The sequence below is a fragment of the Podarcis gaigeae genome (assembly GCF_964106915.1).
Source record: "Podarcis gaigeae genome assembly, chromosome: 15".
Classification (NCBI taxonomy): Eukaryota; Metazoa; Chordata; class Lepidosauria; order Squamata; family Lacertidae; genus Podarcis; species Podarcis gaigeae.
Genome location: NC_139692.1, coordinates 12,470,648 through 12,494,083, shown reverse-complemented (window position 1 = coordinate 12,494,083; position 23,436 = coordinate 12,470,648). Strand labels below are relative to the sequence as shown.

The following is a 23,436-nucleotide window of genomic DNA, read 5'->3' as shown; positions in this document are numbered from 1 at the left end:
ATGAGAAGAGCAGAGCTGGGAATTCATCCCTCGTAGAAGATGGGCGTTTTGGAAATGCACCTCCAGACCCTTCAGATCTCTCCTGCCTCTAGTTAGAAATGTAAGCTGTGGCGGTGGTGCTAATTATTCTGTTTTGCTCTGCTTCCCGACCCACACTGGGATTTAATGTTGCTTGAAGTTCTGAGCTTTTGATGACACCACAAATATCTTCCCAGAAGTGGTTGTCTTATCCTAGCGTGTAAATATGAAAGGGAGGTTGCAATGGTTCTAGGCGTTGCTCGTGTGTAAACCGGTGCAATGCCTGGCTTGGTTGCCTGAGTGAACCTTTTCTGTCCAGACAGCCACTCACCTGTGGCTGTCTCAATCGCTGGCAGAATCCGTCAGTGGGCGTTTCTTGAACTTCTTCCAGCAAAGAAGCTCTTTGACGCCTAGTCTCCTCCTACTCTCCCTGTGCGGAGGCCTTCTGCGCAAGGTGGGTGTAGGCAGTGGAGGACCCTTACTCTCCCCGCTGGTCCCTGGCAAGGAGTCATGGGACCGCCTCGCCAATTCCCCCATCTGCCCTCATTCTCCACTGGTGCTACGCTGATTCTCTTCCCCAGAAAATGGGCTGCCTCTCCCCATCCCGGGACGCTCTCTGGGACCCCTCCGGAGCCCGCTCTCTCCCTCCGGCCCTGATGGCAGTTCCCTGACAGAGGTGCAGTGTTGAGACACCCAGGAGTTTTGCATCAATTCAGAAATCCAGTGCGGGGCCAGCATGCAGGATGGCATGGTCAGGCATCTGTTGAGGGTCCACATCCCAACCGAGGGACCACTGACAAGAGCACCCTAGAATGGCACCTTTCCTTCACCCACCTCTCACTCTGGCCCAGACAGCAGTGGAACAATAGACACAGGAGGATTAGTAGATGTTAGTTACCGGTAGTTCAAACTGTTTTTTTAATACAATCGTACCTTGGAAGTCGAATGGAATCCATTCTGGAAGTCCATTTGACTTCCAAAATGTTTGGAAACCAAAGTGTGGCTTCTGATTGGCTGCAGGAAGGTCCTGCAGCGAATTGGAAGCCGTGAAAGCCCCATCGGATATTTGGCTTCCAAAAATAGTTCACAAACCAGAACAGTCACTTCCAGGTTTGCGGTGTTCGGGAGCCAAAACGTTCAAGAAACTGTTCGAAAACCAAGGTATGACTGTACTTTGTTTTAGCATTACAACTCACCCTTGGACCTCAGGGTAAAGGGTGGGTAGTAGTAGTAATAATAATAAAAATAAATTATAATATACAATAATATAATAATTGATGCCACTGCTTGCTTGTTCATTGGTTTTCCGCAAGCATGAAAGAAGAGATGCAACAGCAGCAACTGGGGATAATGGTGCTGAGGAGCTAGACCCCCTGCTGTTGTTGTTGGTGGTGGTGGTGGTGTGTGTGTGTGTTGGGATGGAATAAAAGTTTGGATTTGATACCCCGCTTTAGCACTACCCTAAGGAGTCTCAAAGCTGCTCACAATTTCCTTTCCCTTCCTCCCCCACAACAAACATTCTGTGCCACCGCACAGTGAGGCTGAGAGACTTCAGAGAAGTATGACTAGCCCAAGGTCACCCAGCAGCTGCATGTGGAGGAGCGGGGAATCGAACCCGGTTCACCAGATTACGAGTCTACTGCTCTTAACCACTACACCACACCTCCGTGAGAGACATGACTGTATTGGACACTTGCCTCCCCTCTCTCGATGTGGTTCCTTCCACAGCTCAATGGGGGATAGTTGGAACCTTAGCCTTGCCTGGGTAGGAAGTCCTAACTGCTAGGTTGAGTTGCTTTTTTTGCTGTTCATACAACTCCTGGACTTATCCTGAATCCTCGTATTAGGAGAGTCCCCTTGCAAAGTTTCCTCACACAGGCTACACTCCCATGCCAGTTGATTCTGTTCCCCTGACATTTCCCTAACTGAATCAGGGCTTGGTTTTGCTCCCAGGAGATTAAAAAAGCCTCACTTCTTTCTCTTCTCTGCGACCTCCTCCTCTGCTGTTCCATCACAGAAATGTTGCGGTTGAGCAGAAAACCACCCCTTTCTTGAAAGGCCAGCTGGCCAATCAATTTTTCGCAAAGAGACTATGAATGGGCTTGATTGCGAGAGCCAAGAAGCATTTCCCCACCTTCTTCAAAGACCAACAGCCTCAACTCTACCACATTGTTCCCTGGCTTGCATTTGAGAAGCCCGCGCAGCTAATCAATATTTTAAGTACACTTTGCTCCAGCTCAGGGACATTCCGTCCCTGACATCTCCGCTCCAAAGAGCTTTTGCGCACGCCTGGAGAGCGCCGGCATGTGCTTGGGAAGATCATGCCAACGATGACATGCCTGTTCGATTTCCCACTGCCCCTTGTCTTACACACCCACTGAGGGATCAGTGGGCGTTGTGGGTGAGAGCCTTGTTAGAGTACCTGATCATCCTCTTTGGGCTAATGCAGGATTATTCCCTGTTGAAAACATGCCTCTTTACCCCAGCCTTTGACAGCTAAGGTATTTTAATCAGTGGGACCCACCTCTTTTGCTGAATTTATACCATTCTCTCCTATTTGGAAGGATTTTACATGCTTTGCAATTGTTAAAAAGGTAAAGGAAAAGGACCCCTGACAGTTGTCTAGTCGAAAACGACTCTCGGGTTTGCAGTGCTCATCTTGCTTTACTGGCCGAGCGAGCTGACGTTTGTCTGCAGACAGTTTTTCTGGGTCATGTGGCCAGCATGACTAAGCTGCTTCTGGCGAACCAGAGCAGCGCATGGAAATGCCATTTACCTTCCCGCCAGAGCGGTACCTATTTATCTACTTACAATTTGACGTGCTTTTGAACTGCTAGGTTGGCAGAAGCTGGGACCGAACAACAGGAACTCACCCTGTTGTGGGGATTCGAACCACCAACCTTCCGATCGGCAAGCTCTAGGCTCAGTGATTTAGACCACAGCGCTACCCGCATCCCTTTGCAATTGTTATGGTAATAACAAACAAACGAACAAACATTTTATTTAGTAGAATTTATTTATTTAGTAGAATTCAATATATACATCGTACCTAGGTTAACACCTTGCTACTCGAATTTTTTGGCTCCTGAACGATCGCAACCCGGAAGTGAGTGTTCGGGTTTGCAAATGTTCTTTGGAACCCGAATGTCCGACACGGCTTCTGCATCTTCCGATTGGCTGCAGGAACTTCCTGCATCCAATCAGAAGCCGCACCTTGTTTTCTGAACGTTTTGGAAGTTGAACAGACTTCCAGAATGGATTTTGTTCGGTTTCTGAGGTATGACTGTACATGTAAAAGATCACCTATGGATTGCTATAATAAAAACAGGGGTCAGCAAACTTTTTCAGCAGGGGGCCGGCCCACTGTCCCTCAGATCTTGTGGGGGGCTGGACTATATTTTGATGAAGAAGAAAAAAGAACGAATTCCTATGCCCCACAAATAACCCAGAGATGCATTTTAAATAAAAGCACACATTCTACTCATGTAAAAAACACTGCTTCCCAGACCATCTGTGGGCCAGATTTTGAAGGTGATTGGCCCGGATCCAGCCCCCAGGCCTGAGTTTCCCTACCCATGAATAAAAGCATCTCAGCAGCTCTAATAAAGAAGAAAGTTCCAAAGGGTTTGTTGTATAGGTTCACCATCTCTGTACTTAAAAACAGGATGAAGAAAATTACAAGAGAACAAAATAATATTCCTAATAATAATAGAAAGCTTTAAAAAGAATGGATGGTGCAAAATATATTCCATAGTGGAATACAAGGTTCAAACATTGAAATATTCATGAATGTTGCCAAATAAATGTGCTGAGCGGGAATGGGCCAACCATAAGATGGTTTGGTCCTATAAATCACAATCGGCCTCCAAGCAGAAGAACTATTATTATTATTTATTTTTATAGTTATTCAATTTATATCCTTCCAAAGACTCTGTTTTTATAATTGTATATTCTGTTACAGTAACTCACTTTGGGACCTTTTGATGAAGTGTGGATAAAAAATCTTATCAATCAATCCATCAGTCTAATGCCATTAGTATTATATTGCAGTATATAAATACACAATGAAGTTAAATCAAGAAATGAACAACAATCCCACTCAGAACCCTAAAACAATCATTCCATACAACACATTCCAGAGAGGACATCAAATCTTATTTTATGTTATTTATTTGGATGATTGATATGCTGTCGTTGAGAAAAACCATAGGACAGTTTACGCCAAAGCAAATAGACAAGAATCCGTAAAATAACCTCAGTTTTCAAAAGTCAGAGTGAAGTGAAGCATGTTTACCAATAGACAGAAAATGTAAAGAGAATGGGAGGCGAGTTCTGTGTTCTTGGGGCCATCCCAGAGAAGTCCCTCTCACAAGCTGCCACCTCTGAGAATGGCAGAACCTCCACAAGGGCCTCCTTCACTGGTTTAATCCTCTGGTTTAAAGAGAAAGAGGCGCTCTGTTAGATATTTGAGGCCCAAGTCACTTCGTCTTTAATGAGTACAATCGTATCTCGGATCCCAAACACCTTGGTACTCAGATGTTTTGACTCCCGAACGCCACAAACCTGGAAGTGAATGTTCTAGTTTGCAAACGTTCTTTGGAACCCAAACGTCCAATGGCGATTCCGCTGCTTCTGATTGGCTGCAGGACAATGGGAATCAGCTTTTGCCCCCATGTGGGGCACTGCAGAAACATCTATGGGGGCCTCTCAGATATAGTGGTCCCCCTCCCAATTTTTGATAAACTGAAACAGTGCAATAAAAATCTGAATCAGAAATAAATGAATGCGTTCAAAATATCCCTGTTCACTTTGCTTCTTGAGTGCCGCTACCGTTTGCAGCCTGATAGGGTGGCAGTGTTTGTTCCAGCTGCAGCGAACTGCGAGAGGCGGCTGTCAGTCCCACCTGCCTTTAAGACCCCCCTCCCCCCCCCGCTGCCACCCCCCCCCATCCCAGTGGCAGGGCAGCTTCCGTTTCAATAGCCAATTACGGAGCTCATGCTAATCACTCAGAGACCTCATTAGGAAACTTGATTAGTGCTTCGCATAATTGACCCTATTACAAATGATGGAGAGAACCTCCTTCCTTATACCCTCTAATTAAGGGCAAACAGCAGCTTTGTGTAGCATTTAGTTCAGCTAATTATGGCAAGTCCTACCCCCGAATAACTGAAAGGCACCTCATCTTATCCAGCAAAATGAAACAAAAGCAGGCTGTGTTATACATTTAAATCATGTGACTTTCTTCTCCCAAATCCTGGGAACTCTAGTTTACCCTCCGCAGAGCTACCTTTAACAAACTACAGTTCCCATTATTCGGGGGGGGGAGAGGTCATGTGTGTTAAATGTATGGTGTTTGTGCAGCCACAATGCCTTCAGCGGAGTTCATTTAAACAGGCTGTACCTTTGGGAACAGAACAGGTTGGAATTTACAAGGCCACCTCCCAAAAAAAATAATCTTTTAATAAATATTTTTTATTAGCTTTTCAGATATACAAATAGTTCCCAGATACAGTGTACTGTCATTCTTATCCATACAAAAAACAAACGGCAAAGCATATAATAATAATTTGTTTAAACAAACAGTGCAAAATGAACCACAGGCTTGGGAAATTGTGCTTAAAGCTGCAAAGTGGGTACATAATGGCACTGTTTTTACCACTTCCTACCTAACAGCCCTCTGAATATTCCTGTAAGTCATTGTAAACAATGTTGGGTGAAACACTCTGACCTGGCTTAAGGTCACTTACAAATTACAGTCGTGCCTTGGAAGTCGAACGGAATCCATTCCGAATGCCTGTGCGACTTCCAAAACATTAAAAAAACAAATTGTGGCTTCTGATTGGCTGCAGGAAGCTCCTGCAGCCAATCAGAAGCAGCGGAAGCCCCACTGGACATTTGGGTTCCAAAAGAACATCCACAAACCAGAATACAGTGGTACCTCTGGTTATGAACTTAATTCATTCCGGAGGTCCGTTCTTAACCTGAAAACATTCTTAACCTGAGGTACCACTTTAGCTAATGGGGCCTCCTGGCACTGCCAGTGCGCGATTTCTGTTCTCATGCTGAGGTAAAGTTCTTAACCCAGGCTACTACTTCTGGGTTAGTGGAGTCTGTGACCCAAAGTGTTTGTAACCCAGGGTACCACTGTAATCACTTCCGGGTTTGTGGCATTCAGGAGCCAAAACGTCCGAGTTCCAGGGCATTCGGGATCCAAGGTATGACTATATAAGTTCAGAAATCTCCAGGCTGAATTTTATCTCTGCCATTGAGTGTTTCAGGCTATGGATGAGGAACTTTGTAGCCTCCCCAGATGTTGTCAGACTGCAGCTCCATCACCCCTTGACTGTTAGCCATGGTGGCTGGGACTGATGGGAGTTGTAATCCAACACATCTGGAATGGCACAGATGTCCCCGTCCCTGCTTGAGGTTTTCCAGCCTCAGTCCTCCTGCCTCCCCTTCTGCAAAATGGGGGTAATTATGCCTACTGACCATACAGGCCTGCTCCACAGATTACAAAACCATAATGCATGTGAAGCTCTTTGACTGCACAAAAGCTTCATCGGTTCCATTAACTTTTTACTTTCGTTATTTTACAAATAACCCTTATATCACTTTTTACTTTGCTGTGTACTCTGACTTCAGGCTGCGTCCTGAGATACTTCAGTTGCTTGCAGGGGGTGGGGGCCAGGAAGCAGCGAAGCAACAAAGAGGGATGAGCCTCAAGCTGGTGCCACAGGAGAATTTATACAGTTTAATTGCACAGCCTGTTCCGACAAGTGTTTTCATCAGATGTGTCTTCATTAATTGCAAGGAGGCATGTGTTGTGTCATCCCAAACCCTCTGGTAGCTGCTTTTGATATAGGAGAACAAGATGCAGTTGTTAACCCCCTGAGGAAGACACTTTTTGGATCATGTCTGGCAATCCATCAGTCAGACACCATCTTCAGGTTCACTACTCTAGTAACAAAGAATAATCCAACCATAGAATTGTAGAGTTGGGAGTGGAGACCCCAGGGTCATCTAGTCCAACCCCCTGCAATGCAGGAATCTCAGCTAAAGGATCCATGACAGATGGCCATCCAACCTCTGCTTAAAAACCTCCAAGGAAGGAGAGTCCACAACTTTCTTTTTTAAACAAATAATATTTATTAAAGTTTTAAATGTTACAAAAAGAGAAAGAGATAATTCCAAGTTAAACAAAAACATAACAACACATCACAGTAAAAAAAGAAGAGAATAGAATAATAATAATAATAATAATAATAATAATAATAATAATAACAACAACAACAACAAAACAGAAAAACAGAAACAATTAAAAAACACAACGAACCTTCCCATAACTTATCTTTCATTTACTTGTTTCCTTGACCTCCTCGCACCTCCCTTTTTTTTGTATTCTAGTTCGGTTAGCTATTTCAGCAAATCCTTTCCATCTTTCCCAATTTTTATCCTATAATTTATCTTAATATAATGTAACTTTACCTTTCCTCCTTTCATCCATTAACAATCTATTTTTACTTAATCCTTTATAATATTTCCGCTAAAGCCACATTACAATGTTTCTGTAAATAAACTTTAAATTTCTTCCAATCTTCTTCCACCGACTCTTCTCCCTGGTCTCAGATTCTGCCAGTCATTTCCGCCAGTTCCATGAAGTCCATCACCTTCATCTGCCATTCTTCCCGGGTGGGTAGATCTTGTGTCTTCCAGTACTTTGCAATAAGTATTCTTGCTGCTGTTGTAGCATACATAAATAAAGTTCTATCCTTCTTTGACACCAATTGGCCGACCATGCCCAGGAGAAAGGCCTCTGGTTTCTTCAGAAAAGTATATTTAAATACCGAGTCCACAACTTTCTGAGGGAGTCCGTTCCACTGCCGAACAGCTCTTACTGTCAGAAAGTTCTTCCTGACGTTTAGTTAGAAACTCCCTTCTTGTAACTTAGATGCTTTTGTACTGAATCAAACCACTGATCCATCTGGCTCAATATTGTCTACACCATGGGTAGGCAAACTAAGGCCCAGGGGCTGGATCATGCCCAGTCGCCTTCTAAATCCGACCCACGGACGGTCTGGGAATCAGCGTGCTTTTACATGAGTAGAATGTGTCCTTTTATTTAAAATGCATCTCTGGGTTATTCAAAGTGTTGGTGTTGATATTTAAAGCCCTAAACGGCCTCGGCCCAGTATACCTGAAGGAGCGTCTCCACCCCCATCTATCCACCCGGACACTGAGGTCCAGCGCCGAGGGCCTTCTGGCGGTTCCCTCACTGCGAGAAGCAAAGCTACAGGGAACCAGGCAGAGGGCCTTCTCGGTAGTGGCACCCGCCCTGTGGAACGCCCTCCCACCAGATGTCAAAGAGAAAAACAACTACCTGACTTTTAGAAGACATCTGAAGGCAGCTCTGTTCAGGGAAGTTTTTAATGCGTGACATTTTAATATGTTTTTATACTTTGTTGAAAGCTGCCCAGAGTGGCTGGGGAGACCCAGCCAGATAGGCAGGGTACAAATAAATTATTATTATTATTATTATTATTATTATTATTATTATTATTATTCCTCCCCCCCCCCCCACTATCTCTTCTCCAGACTCCTTTTTTTTCTCCATTACCACCCACAGTGTGCTGTTGGCTCCTCTGGCTCAGGTGGTGGTGGGTGGGTGGCAGAGGAGGCACCAGGGTGGGGTGGCATCATTTTCTGGTACAAATAAAGAAGAAGAAGAAGAAGAAGAAGAAGAAGAAGAAGAAGAAGAAGAAGAAGAAGAAGAGAGGCATAGGAATTTGTTCATTACCCCTTCCCCCCCAAAAAAATATAGTCCGGCCCCCCATAAGGTCTGAGGGACAGAGGACCGGCCCCCTGCTGAAAACGTTTGCTGACCCCTGGTACACTGACTGGCAGGGGCTCTCCGGATTTCCAGTCTGAGATGCTTCTCCCTGCCTTACCTGCAGATGCCACAGGTGATCAAACAGGTGATTTTCCTGCTTGCCAAACAGACTCTGTAGCACTGAGCCATCACCCTTGTGTTACATTTGGCTTTGGGGGGACGCTTTTGGTGCTGGCCATTCCCAATGTTCTTCTCTTGCCTTCGTGACCCATGTGCATTTTTTCTGCACCTGTGCGGCTACCATAGAAAAGAAGATGTTAAAATAAAAGGTGCTGTCGTTTGGTCCCGGGGAGTGATTCGAAGGCACGGGAAGCCAACTTGCAGAATAGTTGGAGATGGCTTCTGAATACCTCGTGCTTCTGGAAGCCTCAAGAGGAGAGACTTCTCTTGTGCTCAGATCCTGCTTGCTAGCTCCTCACAGGAAAGAACAGGAGATGGCCTGATCCGGCAAGCTCTCCTTATTGTTCTCATTAGAGAGAGAGAGACAGACAGACAGACAGACCGACAGACAGACTCCCCACTCTCACCTCCACAATGTTTTTACTCAAACCTTTTCTACAGCATTATATCTTTATATATTACCAAATGTTTCTCTATTACAATTATTTTGTCATTTTTCTTTCACTGGTTTTACCTTGAATCCTGCCTGCAACATCATTTGACTATATATATATATTTAAAAATAGTCACTAAAGACCTCCATTCTTCTATTAAAAAGTTCATCATTTTGATCTCTTAATTTTGCTGCCAGCTTAGCCATCTCTGCATCATCCATTACTTTCAAAAGCCACCCTTCCTTCAGTGAAACCTGCTCTTCTTTCCATTTCTACGCCTATAATATTCTAGTTGGCATTACCACGTACATAAATAGTTTAGTCATCTTCTTTGAAACCTTCAGCTATATTATACCTGTAAGGAAAACTTCTGGCTTTGGGGGAATAGCCCATATAAACATTTTCTTCATTTCATTTGTATCATTTCCCAAAAGCCCTTAGCTTTTTTTTTTTTACATGTCCATCACATATGGAAGAATGACCTTCTATCTGCTTACATTTCCAGCATTTACTTGACATGCTTTTATACATCTTGGCCAGTTTATTTGGCATTAAATGCCACCTGTAGCTTTTCTTGTGTTCTTGTGGCTCGGTGCTTGTATCTGTAACTGCATGGAAAGCACATGGAACACCTTCTTAGGTTCCACGATGGAAGATAGGCAGACTATAATTGTAATAAAATAAAATAAATCCCGCAGGGCTCTTCTTTCACTATTTTTTAAAACATTAAGTCCAGCTGCAGCAGCAGTTGCTGATTCTTCTTATTCAGCAAGTCCTGACCTTTGGCTTCCACTGCCTCTTGCCACCTTCCGTTGAGGAAATTAATCAGAAATCTATTTGCAGACCAAGTGGCTGGGAAAGAAAGAAAAGAGTTCCCCCCCCCACCCTGATTCTCTCTCTCTCTCCCTCTCCTTCTTTCTTTCTCTCCACCATGTTCTGCAAAATTCTTGGCAGCCTTTTGATTCATTCAACAGAGAGCAAGCTGGCATTAATCATGTCGGAAGGGCCTTCCCTCTTGCTGTGACAGCGAGGTGACACGACCCCTCGAGATCATCTGTAATTCGGGATAATGAACAATTATAACCTGACGGGGAAGATTTAACTGTCATAGGGCAGCTGCACAGATTGCTCACGCTTTGAATAATCCGATTGCCACTCTTGGTTCCACGCGCAAACAAGGTGGGACGGCAACTTGCCGGCAGTGTAGCGACGCAACAGACCATGCACGGCACGTCCCAGCTGGATGTATGTTTCAGAGACTCCTCTCTCCCTCCTGTGGGTGCTCAGGAGTTTCATAGCTCAGGAAAAGCATTGCCAGCACTAGCCATTAGCCCATTTGTTTCTTGCAGATAGGAAATGGCCAAAGACAGGAAGCCGTGAATCTTCTCCCACTGTGCTCCTTGTTTCAATGGCAGGAGCAGGATTTCGAATAATAATAATAATAATAATAATAATAATAATAATAATAATTTTTATTTATACCCTGCCCTCCCCAGCCAAGACCGGGCTCAGGGTGCCTAACACCCGATCTAAAAACAAATTGATTGAAATACAGCTTAAAAACAAGATTAAAATACAACATTAAAACATTAAAATACAGCCTCATTTCAATGGAAACTCAAATCAAAAACTTTTTTGGGGATGAAAACGTAAAGTCCTCACCAAGGCTAACTATCCAGACTGGTCCTACATGGGCCAGAAAAAAGCCAGGGAAGTCACCAGATAGGAGTTCCATCACAGAAGGAGAAAGGAAAAAAGAAAAGGGGGAGGGAATCAAATTGATTCCAAGCCGAAGGCCAGGTGGAACAACTCTGTCTTACAGACCCTGCGGAAAGAAATCAGATTCTGCAGGGCCCTGGTCTCATGAGACTGAGCGTTCCACCAGGTGGAGCCAGTGTTGAGAAGGCCCTGGCTCTGGTTGAGGCTAATCTGACTTCCTTGGGACCCAGGACCTCTAGAGTGTTGCTATTTATGGACATTAAGGTCCTCTATTATATTATAGGGACGTGGGTGGCGCTGTGGGTAAAACCTCAGTGCCTAGGACTTGCCGATCGTATGGTCAGCGGTTCGAATCCCCACGGCAGGGTGAGCTCCCGTCTTTTGGTCCCAGCTCCTGCCCACCTAGCAGTTCGAAAGCACCCCTAAGTGCAAGTAGATAAATAGGTACCGCTTTATAGCGGGAAGGTAACAGTGTTTCCGTGCGCTGCGCTGGTGCTGGCTCGCCAGAGCAGCTTCGTCACGCTGGCCACGTGACCCAGAAGTGTCTGCGGACAGCGCTGGCTCCCGGCCTCTTAAGCGAGATGAGCACGCAACCCCAGAGTCGGACACGACTGGCCCTTACGGGCAGGGGTACCTTTACCTTTACCTTTACCTTTTAAGGTCCTCTATGGGGCATACTCTTGAGATATGTGACAGCTCTTGAGATATTTAAAAATGGCTATCATATCTCCTTCCAGTCCTCTCTTTTCCAGACTAAACATACCCAGCTCCTTCAACTGTTTCTCCTAAGGCTTGGTTTACAGAGCTGTCATGTGGGTTTTCTGGAAAATTTAGGATGGGGGGGGGAATGTTACTGTGCAAATTAGGCTAATTTCCACTGGAAAATGTTTAGCTAGCATCAGAAAAATTACTGATGCCCTGCAACAGGTGTGGCAAAGCTTTGGCCCTCCTGGTATTGCCGAACTGCAACACCCATCATCCTCGGCCAATTGCTATGTTTCCTGGGGCTGGTGGGATTTGTAGGTCAGCAACATCTGGGGGGCCAGAACTTCCCCACACCTGCCCTAGAAAAGTGATCTAGTTTAGCACATTAATTTTACTTGCATTTAGTAAACAAAGCTAAAAAATATTTGGAACTGAGAAAGTGGCAACCGTTCATTGCTACTTACAGAATGAGGGGAAGGGAAAAATAAAGCAGCAACAAAAATTCTAATTTGGAAAAGTTTTCCTCCCTCATCGCTCGTTAGGGGATCTTCTGGCAAAAGTTAGCTTAATTAGTTCAGATATGGAGCCAGTTGATCTGTACAAGGCCATCTGCACATGCCCTTTTGGAAATTCAAAAGTAGTCTGGGAACTAATTCTTAGTGGGGCAAAAATGTTATTCTGCTCAACCTTTTTGACCTTTAATATTATGCAAAGTACAGTGGTACCTCAGGTTACATATGCTTCAGGTTACAGACTCTGCTAACCCAAAAATAGTACCTTGGGTTAAGAACTTTGCTTCAGGATGAGAACAGAAATTGCGCAGCGGCAGTGGGAGGCCCCATTAGCTAAAGTGGTATCTCAGGTTAACAACAGTTTCAGGTTAAGAACGGACCTCCAGAACGAATTAAGTACTTAAGTACCACTGTATATAGAAGGGAGACCTTGCTTTTCAGAAGTCCTGATCCTTGCTGGGCAGGAAGGCAAAGAGTAAGTTGCATTCCCTTGGAGACATTCTAGTAGGGAGAGATGTTTTCAGTGGAACGCTTCTAGAAGATGCTTCTAGGTGTAAATCTATAACAGGGAAAGGGCTGCCTACATTGCCATTCGTGAAGAAAGCAGACTAAGATTGCATTCCTATGCATTCCCCTCCCCAAAGTAAGCCCCACTGGGTTTAATAGGACTTACTTCTGAGTAGGCATGAATAGGAGTGCACTGTAAATCATTAGTATGGAGCATGCAATATTGCTGGTGAGCTGCTAAGTGCCTCTGAGGACAACAGAATATATTGCTCCCATTCTGCTAGTGCAAAGGACGTGTGCTAGCAGAATGGGACTTTCTGCTCCCCCCCCCCCACAGCCTCCCCCTATAGAATCTTAGAATTGTAGAGTCAGAAGTGATTGCGAGGGTCATCTAGTCCAACTCCCTGTAATGCAGGAATCTTTTGCCCCAACGTGGGGCTCAAACTCACAACAACCCCAAGATTAAGAGTCTCATGCTGTACCCAATGAGCTATCCCACAAAATCCACTTGGGTTGGTTGAGGGACCTTCTGGAGAAGATTTGTGGGCCACACGGGGGGGAGAGAAGAAATGGAGGTGCCACTGCAGCAGCGTGACCCTGCTGCCAATGTTTGGGATGCAACCCATACTGTTGTTATCCGCTTTTCTGCTAATAATATCCAAAGTGGCTTGCAAACAGATTTGCAGAGTTGGAAGGATACATCTGGTTCAGGGTGGCCCAACTTTTCATACCAGGTCGGCCACAGGGCTACTTCAAGATGGAACACTGCCTTGTTACGTGTTGGGGAGCGAGGCAAAAATTTGACGCCCTCCTCCACAGCTCTAGCACCTGAGGCACCGGGCTTGGGAAGGAAGCATGAGGCTCTGGCAGGGTCCTAGAGCCCTTGCACTTCCTATCCAAAGCTAGGAAAGCACTAACTAGGCTTTGGAAAGGAGGCAGGAGGACTCTGTGCCTCCTTCCCAAAGCCCAGCCTCTCACTTACCTGGTCTTGGGAAGGCAGCTTGAGGGCTATGGGGGTATCAGATAGCCAAGGGCCACAAAAAAGGCATTGAGGGCCGCATGCTGGACTACCCTGATCTAGTTTCCAGGCACAATTCAAAGTGTTGGTGTTGACCTTTAAAGCCCTAAATGGCCTCGGCCTAGTATACCTGAAGGAGCGACTCCACCCCCATCGTTTTGCCCGGACACGAGGTCCAGCACTGAGGGCCTTCTGGTGGTTCCCTCCCTGCGAGAAGCCAAGTTACAGGGAACCGGGCAGAGGGCCTTCTTGGTGGTGGCACCTGCCCTGTGGAATGCCCTCCCACCAGATGTCAAAGAGATAAACAACTACCTGACATTTAGAAGACATCTGAATGCAGCCCTGTTCAGGGAAGTTTTTAATGTGTGACATTTGAATGTATTTCTAATATTTGTTGGAAGCCACCCAGAGTGGCTGGGGAAGCCCAGCCAGATGGGCGGGGTACAAATAATAAATTATTATATTATTATTACAGTTCAAACCCCCCCCCCCCCCCCGCAATGCAGGACTCACAGCGAAATCAAAGCTAAATAAAATGACATAAATTTACAGGAAGACAAATTTCAGAATTAAACAAAGCCAAACACTCCTGCGTGAGCAAGGATGCTTTTAACTTATGCCTAGAGTTGCCCAAAGCCAGGAAGTAACCTCAGATTATTTGGCAGGCCTCTCCAGGCAGTGCTATCACTTACAAGCGCTGTAATTTATTATTTATTCACTTATTAAAAGCATTTAAAATCTAACCTTTGCCCAAAGGTCTCCGGGTTGGAATACACAGCCAACAAAATCGGATTAGCAATCTAAACTAACACAATATAAAACTAAGCAAAATGCAATAGAGCAAAACCCACAATAAAATTGCAGGTCAGTAAAAGCACCGCCGCCACCACCACCAACAAAATAAAGCAGCAGCAGTAGACAGGAGTTTTCATCTCCCATTGCAACTTACCCATCTTGAAAGTCCTGGTCCAAGAGATGCAACTTCACATGCAGATGAAACAAAACCAGTGTCTTGGTGAGATGCACCTTAGAGGGGGTCGTTCTATGAGATCCCACTCCCCTAGCAAAGCAAGGTCTTTTTTATTTATCACTCACATTTATATCCTACCTTTCCTCCAAGGTGGCATACAGGGTTCTCCTACTCCTCCCCATTTTTTAATTCTCCTAACAAACCGGTTCGGTAGGTTAGGCCAAGAGACTGTGCCTGGCCCTAGGTCACCCATGGCTGAGTTTCATGGTGGAGCCATGGGATTTGAACCCTGCTCTCCCAGGCCCTAGTCCAGCGCTCTAACCACTCCTCCAACGCTGGCTCGGTGGATTAGCTCATCATCCAACACTGGCATGGTGGATTAGCTCATCATCTTCAGGGACTCTAGACCAGCTTTCTCCAACTTGGTGCCTTCCTGGCGCTTTGGACTACAACTTCCAGCAGCCCCAGCCAGGATGCCTGTGCTGGTTGGGACTGATGGGAGCTGTAGGCCACAACATGGAGGGCACCACAAGTGGGGGAGGCTGTGTCAGGGCCCGTGGGTCTCTTTCTTCTATATAGAACTAGAGCCCAGGATTTGGGCTGAGCATATTTGTGTTCAAAGTGAGATTGGTGGTAGCTGGGCTCTCCCCCCCCCCCCCCCCCCGTGTGTGGCCAGCACACAAAAAACACAGGTGGACTCGTGAGACTAGATCTTCCATGGGTGACTAACCATTTGCAGAGGACTTTGCAGTAGCATCAATCTTCATTCTTCCTGCCTGGAATGTAATTGGCAAATGCTGATCACGAGCAGATGGAGATTGCTGCATCTCTCGTGGTTTTTGAATGGGCAACCCTCCCCCATCCAGGAAGAGGCCCATTATTCAGGAAGCCCCCAGCCTTCAGGACACCGGCATCTGAGACTGCCCGTATAGGAAGTCCTGCCTAGTTTATCAATCTGTGTCGGCTCCAATTTCTTGACTACCTGGAGAAGAACTCTCATCAGCTGCATAGCATGTTTGATTAGAGTGTTGTCATGATAATGCCAAGGCTGCAGGTTCAATTCCAGTAAGGGACAGCTGCATATTCTTGCATTGCAGGGGGTTGGACTAGATGATCTTCAGGATCCCTTCCAACTCTTTGATTCTGTGATATGATGAAGCCTGGACCATAGATTACCTGGACCATAGATTACCAGCAAATGGAAGCTTCAGCCTTTCTGTAGCATTCTCAGAGGTTGACCATCTTGATTGCCAAGCACGGTGCTTTGGAGGGTTACAGCCTATGGGTTGCATTAAGGCTAAATGTACTTGCATCAGGAATCTTCTATGCCCTTCAAATCCTAAGCAGACATTGTTGCATCACAGCTCACATCGCCCCTGATTATTGATTGCATTGGCCAGGGCTCATGGGAGCTGGAGTTCAACAACATCATAGAATAGAATCATAGAATCATAGAATCATAGAGTTGGAAGAGACCACAAGGGCCATCGAGTCCAACCCCCTGCCAAGCAGGAAACACCATCAGAGCACTCCTGACATATGGTTGTCAAGCCTCTGCTTAAAGACCTCCAAAGAAGGAGACTCCACCACACTCCTTGGCAGCAAATTCCACTGTCGAACAGCTCTTACTGTCAGGAAGTTCTTCCTAATGTTTAGGTGGAATCTTTTTTCTTGTAGTTTGGAACCATTGCTCCGTGTCCGCTTCTCTGGAGCAGCAGAAAACAACCTTTCTCCCTCCTCTATGTGACATCCTTTTATATATTTGAACATGGCTCTTCATATCACCCCTTTACCTCATCTTCTCCAGGCTAAACATGCCCAGCTCCCTTAGCCGTTCTTCATAAGGCATCGTTTCCAGGCCTTTGACCATTTTGGTTGCCCTCCTTTGGACACGTTCCAGTTTGTCAGTGTCCTTCTTGAACTGTGGTGCCCAGAACTGGACACAGTACTCCAGGTGAGGTCTGACCAGAGCAGAATACAGTGGCACTATTACTTCCCTTGATCTAGATGCAATACTCAGGAGGGTATCGCAGTTCTAGAGGCATCTGGCCACTGCTGACAGTCAGATACTGGACTCCCTGTCTGAATTCCTGCAGAGCTGCTGCCAGTCAGTGTAGACAATATTGAGCTAGATAGACTAGACTTAGTAGAATGTGCAGCATCCTTTATTCCTACAGCCTTATTGGCAGGTGTGGTTTGAATGCAATGGAATCCAGTGTTTGTCAACCTGTGGGTCCCCAGATGTTGTTGGATTACAACTCCCATCATTCCTAGCCAGCATGACCAGTGGTCAGGGATGATGGGAGTTGTAGTCCAACGACATCCAGGGACCCACAGGTTGAGAACTGTTGGCTTAAGGTGTCTATAGGTCTTCATTCTTGAGTAGCCATTTTGATTATTATTCTGTATTGCTTTTTAAAGGTTTTTTTTATGTTGCTGTACTGCCCTGATGTTTTGCAAGAGGGTGTCGTATAAACACACACACACACCCAAACCTCTTTGCACACACTGACAAGGATTCCAGCCTCGATTTCTACTAGACATACTTGCTTTGTAGTGATAGTTTGGTTTCATTCCAGTCTGCCCTGCAGCTGAAGCCATACAGACCATGAGCACTTTTACAACCTCATCTGCCGCCTGTGCAGCTCGCATACCAAGGGTCTCTCCAGCTTGCCTTGCCTCCGCCCAGGGACTTTCAATAAAACAAATGACTACGATTACCCCCTTAACCCAGGAGCCCTCCCTGGGTGGCACGCTGCTCCCATTGTACTCTGAGAGAGGACACTTGTTCAGAAGGGTGTAATGGCGCTGGTTTACTGCCGTCAACTTGGCGAGAAGAACAAAGGCCTCACCTCTCATGACCTGTGACAGATGTCCCCTGGCCTGTGTGAGACCAGCTGAAACACCTGACCTCAGCCAAGGCCACAAGGTGAGGCTGTAAACTAGCGCAGTGAGAAAAGAGCGGGGTGGGAATAGCCTAACAACTTAGCCAGAGAGAGAGAGAGAGACAGAGAGAGAGAGAGAGAGCTCAATCTGAATTTTTAAAACATGAAGTCAAAATGCTGGTTGAAATGCAGGCAATTAAATCCTCACCCACACATTCCCATTGCAACACTCCAGACTTCGGATCTCATCATTAACTTGTCAGCACCTCCAAACTGCAAAATTTTCCCATGTGTGTTTTTTTTGGGGGGGGGGGGTGGAGAGTTCGTTCATTTGTACATCTCATAAAAGGAACATGCCTTTTTTGCTTTTGCTTTTAAGTGTTAAGTTTTATATATATATACTGTAGATATTGTGTATCCAAGGAAAAAGAAGGAACAAGCATGAAAAGGAAGAGAGGAAAGTTTAAATAATGATGGTTCGCTGTGTCAGCCAGAGAGAATTATATGCAGAAATAGTATCTGTCGCTTTTTCATTCCAGTATTGGATAAACTAGACCCATCTTTAAGTGACTAAACTAGGCTCGTCTCTCTATCTTGCTGGGTGTTCCTTACAGCTCTTCTTTTACATGTTAGCCGCCATGACAAAGTTAACTCTCAAACTTTTCTCATCCACTCTCTGGTAGCTGGAGGGTTTTTGTTTTTCCCTTGCTGAGCTATACAAAGTTTAGCAGCATTCAAAAGATTTGTCACCAGCTGAAGAACCACACTTCTACCTGATCCTAACATACAGAGGAGTATTGTTTTCGGACCCTGTTATGCCCTGTTATTTCCTGTTCTGTATTCAATACTGTTTGGGTGATTTCTCTAAATATAAGATGAAAGGGAAATAGCTGGAGGAGGTTAAGGAAAGGGGGACATTAACAGGGCAGAAGGAAGGCAGGAGCCTTCATTGCAAGCTTACAGGTGAAAACAAAGTATGAGATTATTATTATTTTTCCAGAGGATTTTGATGAAAATGATTGCAGCGACCCTTGTTTGGATAGGGATGAGATGCTATATCAAAGTGGTGGCTCTGCTCACACCTTTAGAAAGGTTAACCATGCATGCTTTGAACTTGCGGTCCCTGTGAAGCTTTAGTTGATTAATCTCGCAATTAAACTGATAAATGCCTGAGCGCAGCCCACTATTTGCTCTGTAGGAGTAGCCATGTGTAGCTGGGAATAACTGTTTGCTTTGCCAAGATATCTTTAATCTGGAAATATTGCTTTGCTTTCTAGAAAGTGTGCCTATACCAAAATGGGGGGGGGGTCACTTCTGAACTTCCCAAATCACCCTGCTTTAAGTGATAATTGGAGGTGGAGGTGAGAGCTGATGTTGGCCCGTCCACAGTAAGGGTAGGAAGTGCTGCTCTTCCTTGGCTTTCACTTTTGGGCATCATCACATAGTCGGGTCTGATTGGCTAGATGGCACCTGTCATGGAACCTGAGGAGACATTGGGGGTGCGGTGGGGGCTGACCAGATGGAAGGTGGGAGGAGTTGCCTGCAGAAGATCCCAGGGCTAGGAATCTGAAGGCAGCCCTGTTTAGGGAAGCTTTTAATGTTTGATGCATTACTGCATTTTAATATCTTGTTGGAAGCCACCCAGAGTGGCTGGGGAAGCCCAGCCAGATGGGTGAGGTATAAATAAATTATTATTATTATTATTATTATTATTATTATTATTTAGAAAAGACTGTGCTAGGTTCCAGGAGGACCAAGGAGCTACTCGGGGAAGAGGACTCCAGGAAAGTCCTAGTGGGGTGGCTTCCCTTAGCCCTGTCTCAACCCCCCACCAATCATCCCAGTGCATGGCACTGACATCACCCCCACCTGTTGCACCAAGTCTCCCCTCTGGGGTCAACGGAGGGCACTTCAGCTTCTAGCACTGTCGGTTCCAGAGGTGCTTTTAAGGCCTCCTCCATCTCCTAGGTCCTGGAGATGTGAGCACAGGTGTGAACAGACCGTTCCAACCCAGTCCTCCCTGAGGAATAATGCCCCATTGCTTGCCCACTCCAATGACCAGTCCCATTTGCCACACTTAACTTGTGCTCACACCATTCCTACATAATGGAATTGCAGAGAGCATGCCGCTTGTTGGATCCTCTTAGCTTGTGAAGCCTTGCCTGGTACATCTTGTGCCTATTTACCCTTGCCAGTCTTTTACTCTGCACTGGTTTGAGCAATAAAGATTTCTCTCTCTCTCTCCCTCTCTCTCTCTTTCCTATTAACAGGATTCCTTTTAAATAATTATAATAATCCTTCCAAGAGGGACAGGCGCAAAGCATTCAATGTCTTTCAGTAAGGCTAGGGGGCCTACAGATGTGACTGGACTACAGGAGCATAGTTCAAAGGGTAAAGGTGCTCCTTTGAGAAACATTCCAGGTGTTGGGGGAATAGGGGGTCTTGAATCTGGGCTCTTGGCAATTAGGCTTAGGTGCCTTATTTCCTGCACTACCTGCCCTCTGCTTCCACTGCAGCCCTGGCTGGTAGAGTTCTGTGCTTCAAGGACACCATCAGCAGACCCTCACAAAGGCTGATCCCTGTCCACCAAGCCCTATAAAGCCCTATCCATCCCTTTTTGGCCACATTCCCTTCGGGGCAGCCTTGCAGGGATTGCCTGCCCGTGCTCAGCAGGACAACATCAAAAGCTGGCAGAGAGATAGAAGTTGCTCCTACCTTTGTCCAGCAGCCTGCACACCAGCTGTGTAAAAGTCAGATTTCTGTACATACACTTTTCCTCTCCATTCTTCCTGCAAGAAGAAGTATCCTCGTTTAAGGATTCATTCCAGGCCAAGCAAAATCTATGGAGGAGGGCCTGGATCAGGGCCAATGAGGGGTGTGGCCTAAGGAAAGTCTCAAGGGTCAGATAAATTCTTTCACCATGTGAGCTGTTAGTCTCTGGAGTATCTGCACTACCTAAGCACCTGCTCACATATAGCTGAATTGATTATGTGATAAAATACAGAGGTTATTTGGAAAATTCACCTCGTTATCTTTTAACACTTGCTTCTGAGTACAGTCTTCTTAAATAATAGGGACAATATTGCTATATATATAGCTGCACGTTGCTTTGCTGACTGCAGTAATGGCAATTTTACCCTAAAGGGTTTTTTAATGGCCTAAAGGCTTGCAATCAATTTTGACAGGCTTAAAAGTCTGGGGCTGCGATCGGCTATGGGTGATATATGGCTAAAGGGGTCAGATAAACCTGGCCTGCTACTTTGGGGAAACCTGTTTCTCTGCAGTGGACCTGGGGAAAAGCCATTCCAGAATCTAGATGGGGGAGTGTAGGAATGGAACTCTTGAGTCGAGAAGATCTGCACTGGATGGTGCTTGAACACGATGCATTTGAGCTTCTCTAGGATAGCTCAGTTGGTAGAGCATGAGGCTCTTAATCTTAGGGTTATGGGTTCGATCCCCACAGTGGGCAAAAAGATTCCTGCATTGCAGGGTGTTGGACTAGATGACCATTCTGCTCCCTTCCAACTCTACAATTCTATCAACCACCACAGATTCTGTAATCCCAGGAGTGCAGGGCTCCACATGAGAGGGTCCCGGGAGGTAAAGCTGTGAGTTAGATATTACCAGGGTCCTGGACAGGACTGAAGGTGCTGATCCGGAGAACAGTTGGTCAGGTTTCAGTACCATGGCCAGCGCTCCTGCATTTAAAGCAGAGGCAGGAAATTTATGACCCTCCAGGTGTTGCTGTACTATAATTCCCATCGTCTCATGGCTATTGACCTTGCTGGCTGGGGCTGATGTGAGCTGGAGTCCTACAACATCTGGAGAACCACAGGTTTTCCCCATTCCAGGTTTAAAGCAAGAAGTCAAGCTACCACAACCCTAACCTAGGATAACCTGCCAGAATTTTATGGTCTATCCAAGAGCGTCAGTGTGGAAGATCCACTGTGGTGCATAAGGCCAGCTTAAAGGGTCACTGCCTTTTTTGTACAGTGACTGACTTCTTCTAGGGCGAGGGAACTGTAGGCCTCCAGATGTAGTTGGACAGGCATTCCCATCGGCCCCAGCCAGCATGATCAGTGGTCAGGGATGACGAAAGTTGTAGCTGTCGTCGTTCCACTGCTGAGCAACAGTGTGCAGAGCTTGGTGGAGTGTTCAGCCAAACAAACTGTAGATAAAGAGTTTCTGAGATACGCTTTGCAGAATCAGCATGTGAAGTCAAGTCTGTTCCAAGGGACTGCTGTGTTCTCCCACAAAAGGAAATGGTCAGAGAGATTAGGAGAGACAGCTAAGGGGTTACTGTGTCTGCTGCCTGAGGCAGTCACCTCACACTGTCTAACGTTAGGGCCAGCCCTGAGCCCTAACATAGGAAAAATTCATTTTGGCCTCTCCAGCTATGGGGACCAAGAGACTCACATGTCAGTGACTCTATGACACTTAAAGAAAACTGGAGATGTGTAGCAAAAGATCCAGCCACATGATTGTGCCACCGCCACCCCCTCCTCCACTCTTTACAATGGATTTGAATGTTAGCATTCATTCCTTTCTTCCCAACTGTCAGAGCTTTCAGAATTGCTGCCGGCACAAAAGCTTTTGCCTTAATTACTACCTCTCTAGATTCAGCTCTTTGCCTTAATGTAGATTCAGGTGTGTTTAAAGTAATTTTATTTCACTAATATATTTTTTTAAGCAGTTTTTAAATGTAGCACTTTTTCTTTCTTGCTTTTTTTGCATGCTAATGCACGATTTCCAGAATTCAACCCAGCCAGAAATTGTGGTTAAAAAGTTTCAATTGTTCCAACGGAATAAAATGCATTTTCAAACTGAAGGAAGGTAACTGGGGGTTGGGCTGGGGGGTGCATTCAAATGGATGTTAAGATGCATGTTTTAAGGTGGGTGGTATTAGAATCTGCTCTCCAGATTTGCAAGAAGGAGCACTGAATGGAACATGATGGCTACATTAAGTTTGACTGTTGCCAAACTGGCTGGTTTGAAAGACTTCCCCACTCTCATGAGAACACATCTCTCTTCTATACTTGCAATGCTAAAATAGCCAATAGATCTGATTTGAATTAAGCCAAGTAGCTTTTACCTTGCAATCCGTGCTTCTGTCAGTACATTAGAGGGCCTGTGGGAGCTCTGGCCGGTGAGCCAAATCAGGCTAAGAAGGGGTCCTAAATTGATGTGCAAGACTGTTTTCCCCCAAGCCACGTCCCCCTGACCCACAGATATGGGGAAAATAAAAATGTGGCTGCAAAGGGGCACCAGGAGCCTCACGGAGCCTGATGGCTCCTTAGCACATGACGTTTGCTGACGTCATTGGCCAACTGATCAGGCAGTTGCACCTTCAGCAAGGATCTTCCTTTTGCAGCTTGGTTTGAGTTCAAGCTGGGTTGCAAAGCCATCCTTTCAGAGTGCTGGTTTGGACCTTCAAAGCCCTAAACCAGGCATAGGCAAACTCCAGCCCTCCAGATGTTTGGGACTACAATTCCCATCACCCCTAGCCTAGCTAACAGGACCAGTGGTCAGGGATGATGGGAATTGTAGTCCCAAACATCTGGAGGGCCGGAGTTTGCCTATGCCTGCTCTAAACGACTCAGGACCACCATATAAATTGATCTAGACTCTGCGTTCATCACCTGAGAATCTTCTTTGTGTGCC

General features: G+C 45.7%; 1 protein-coding gene and 1 long non-coding RNA gene across 13 annotated transcripts in view; one reads left to right on the top strand and one right to left on the bottom strand.

Annotated features, from left to right (window-relative positions):
• The window catches only part of ROBO3 (roundabout guidance receptor 3), a 329,951-nt gene that overhangs the window by 216,124 nt on the left and 90,391 nt on the right, over positions 1-23,436 (top strand). The gene's annotated exons all lie outside the window — the stretch shown is intronic.
• Positions 1-23,436, bottom strand: part of LOC310832278 — a 76,979-nt gene that overhangs the window by 9,982 nt on the left and 43,561 nt on the right. The window lies entirely within an intron of this gene.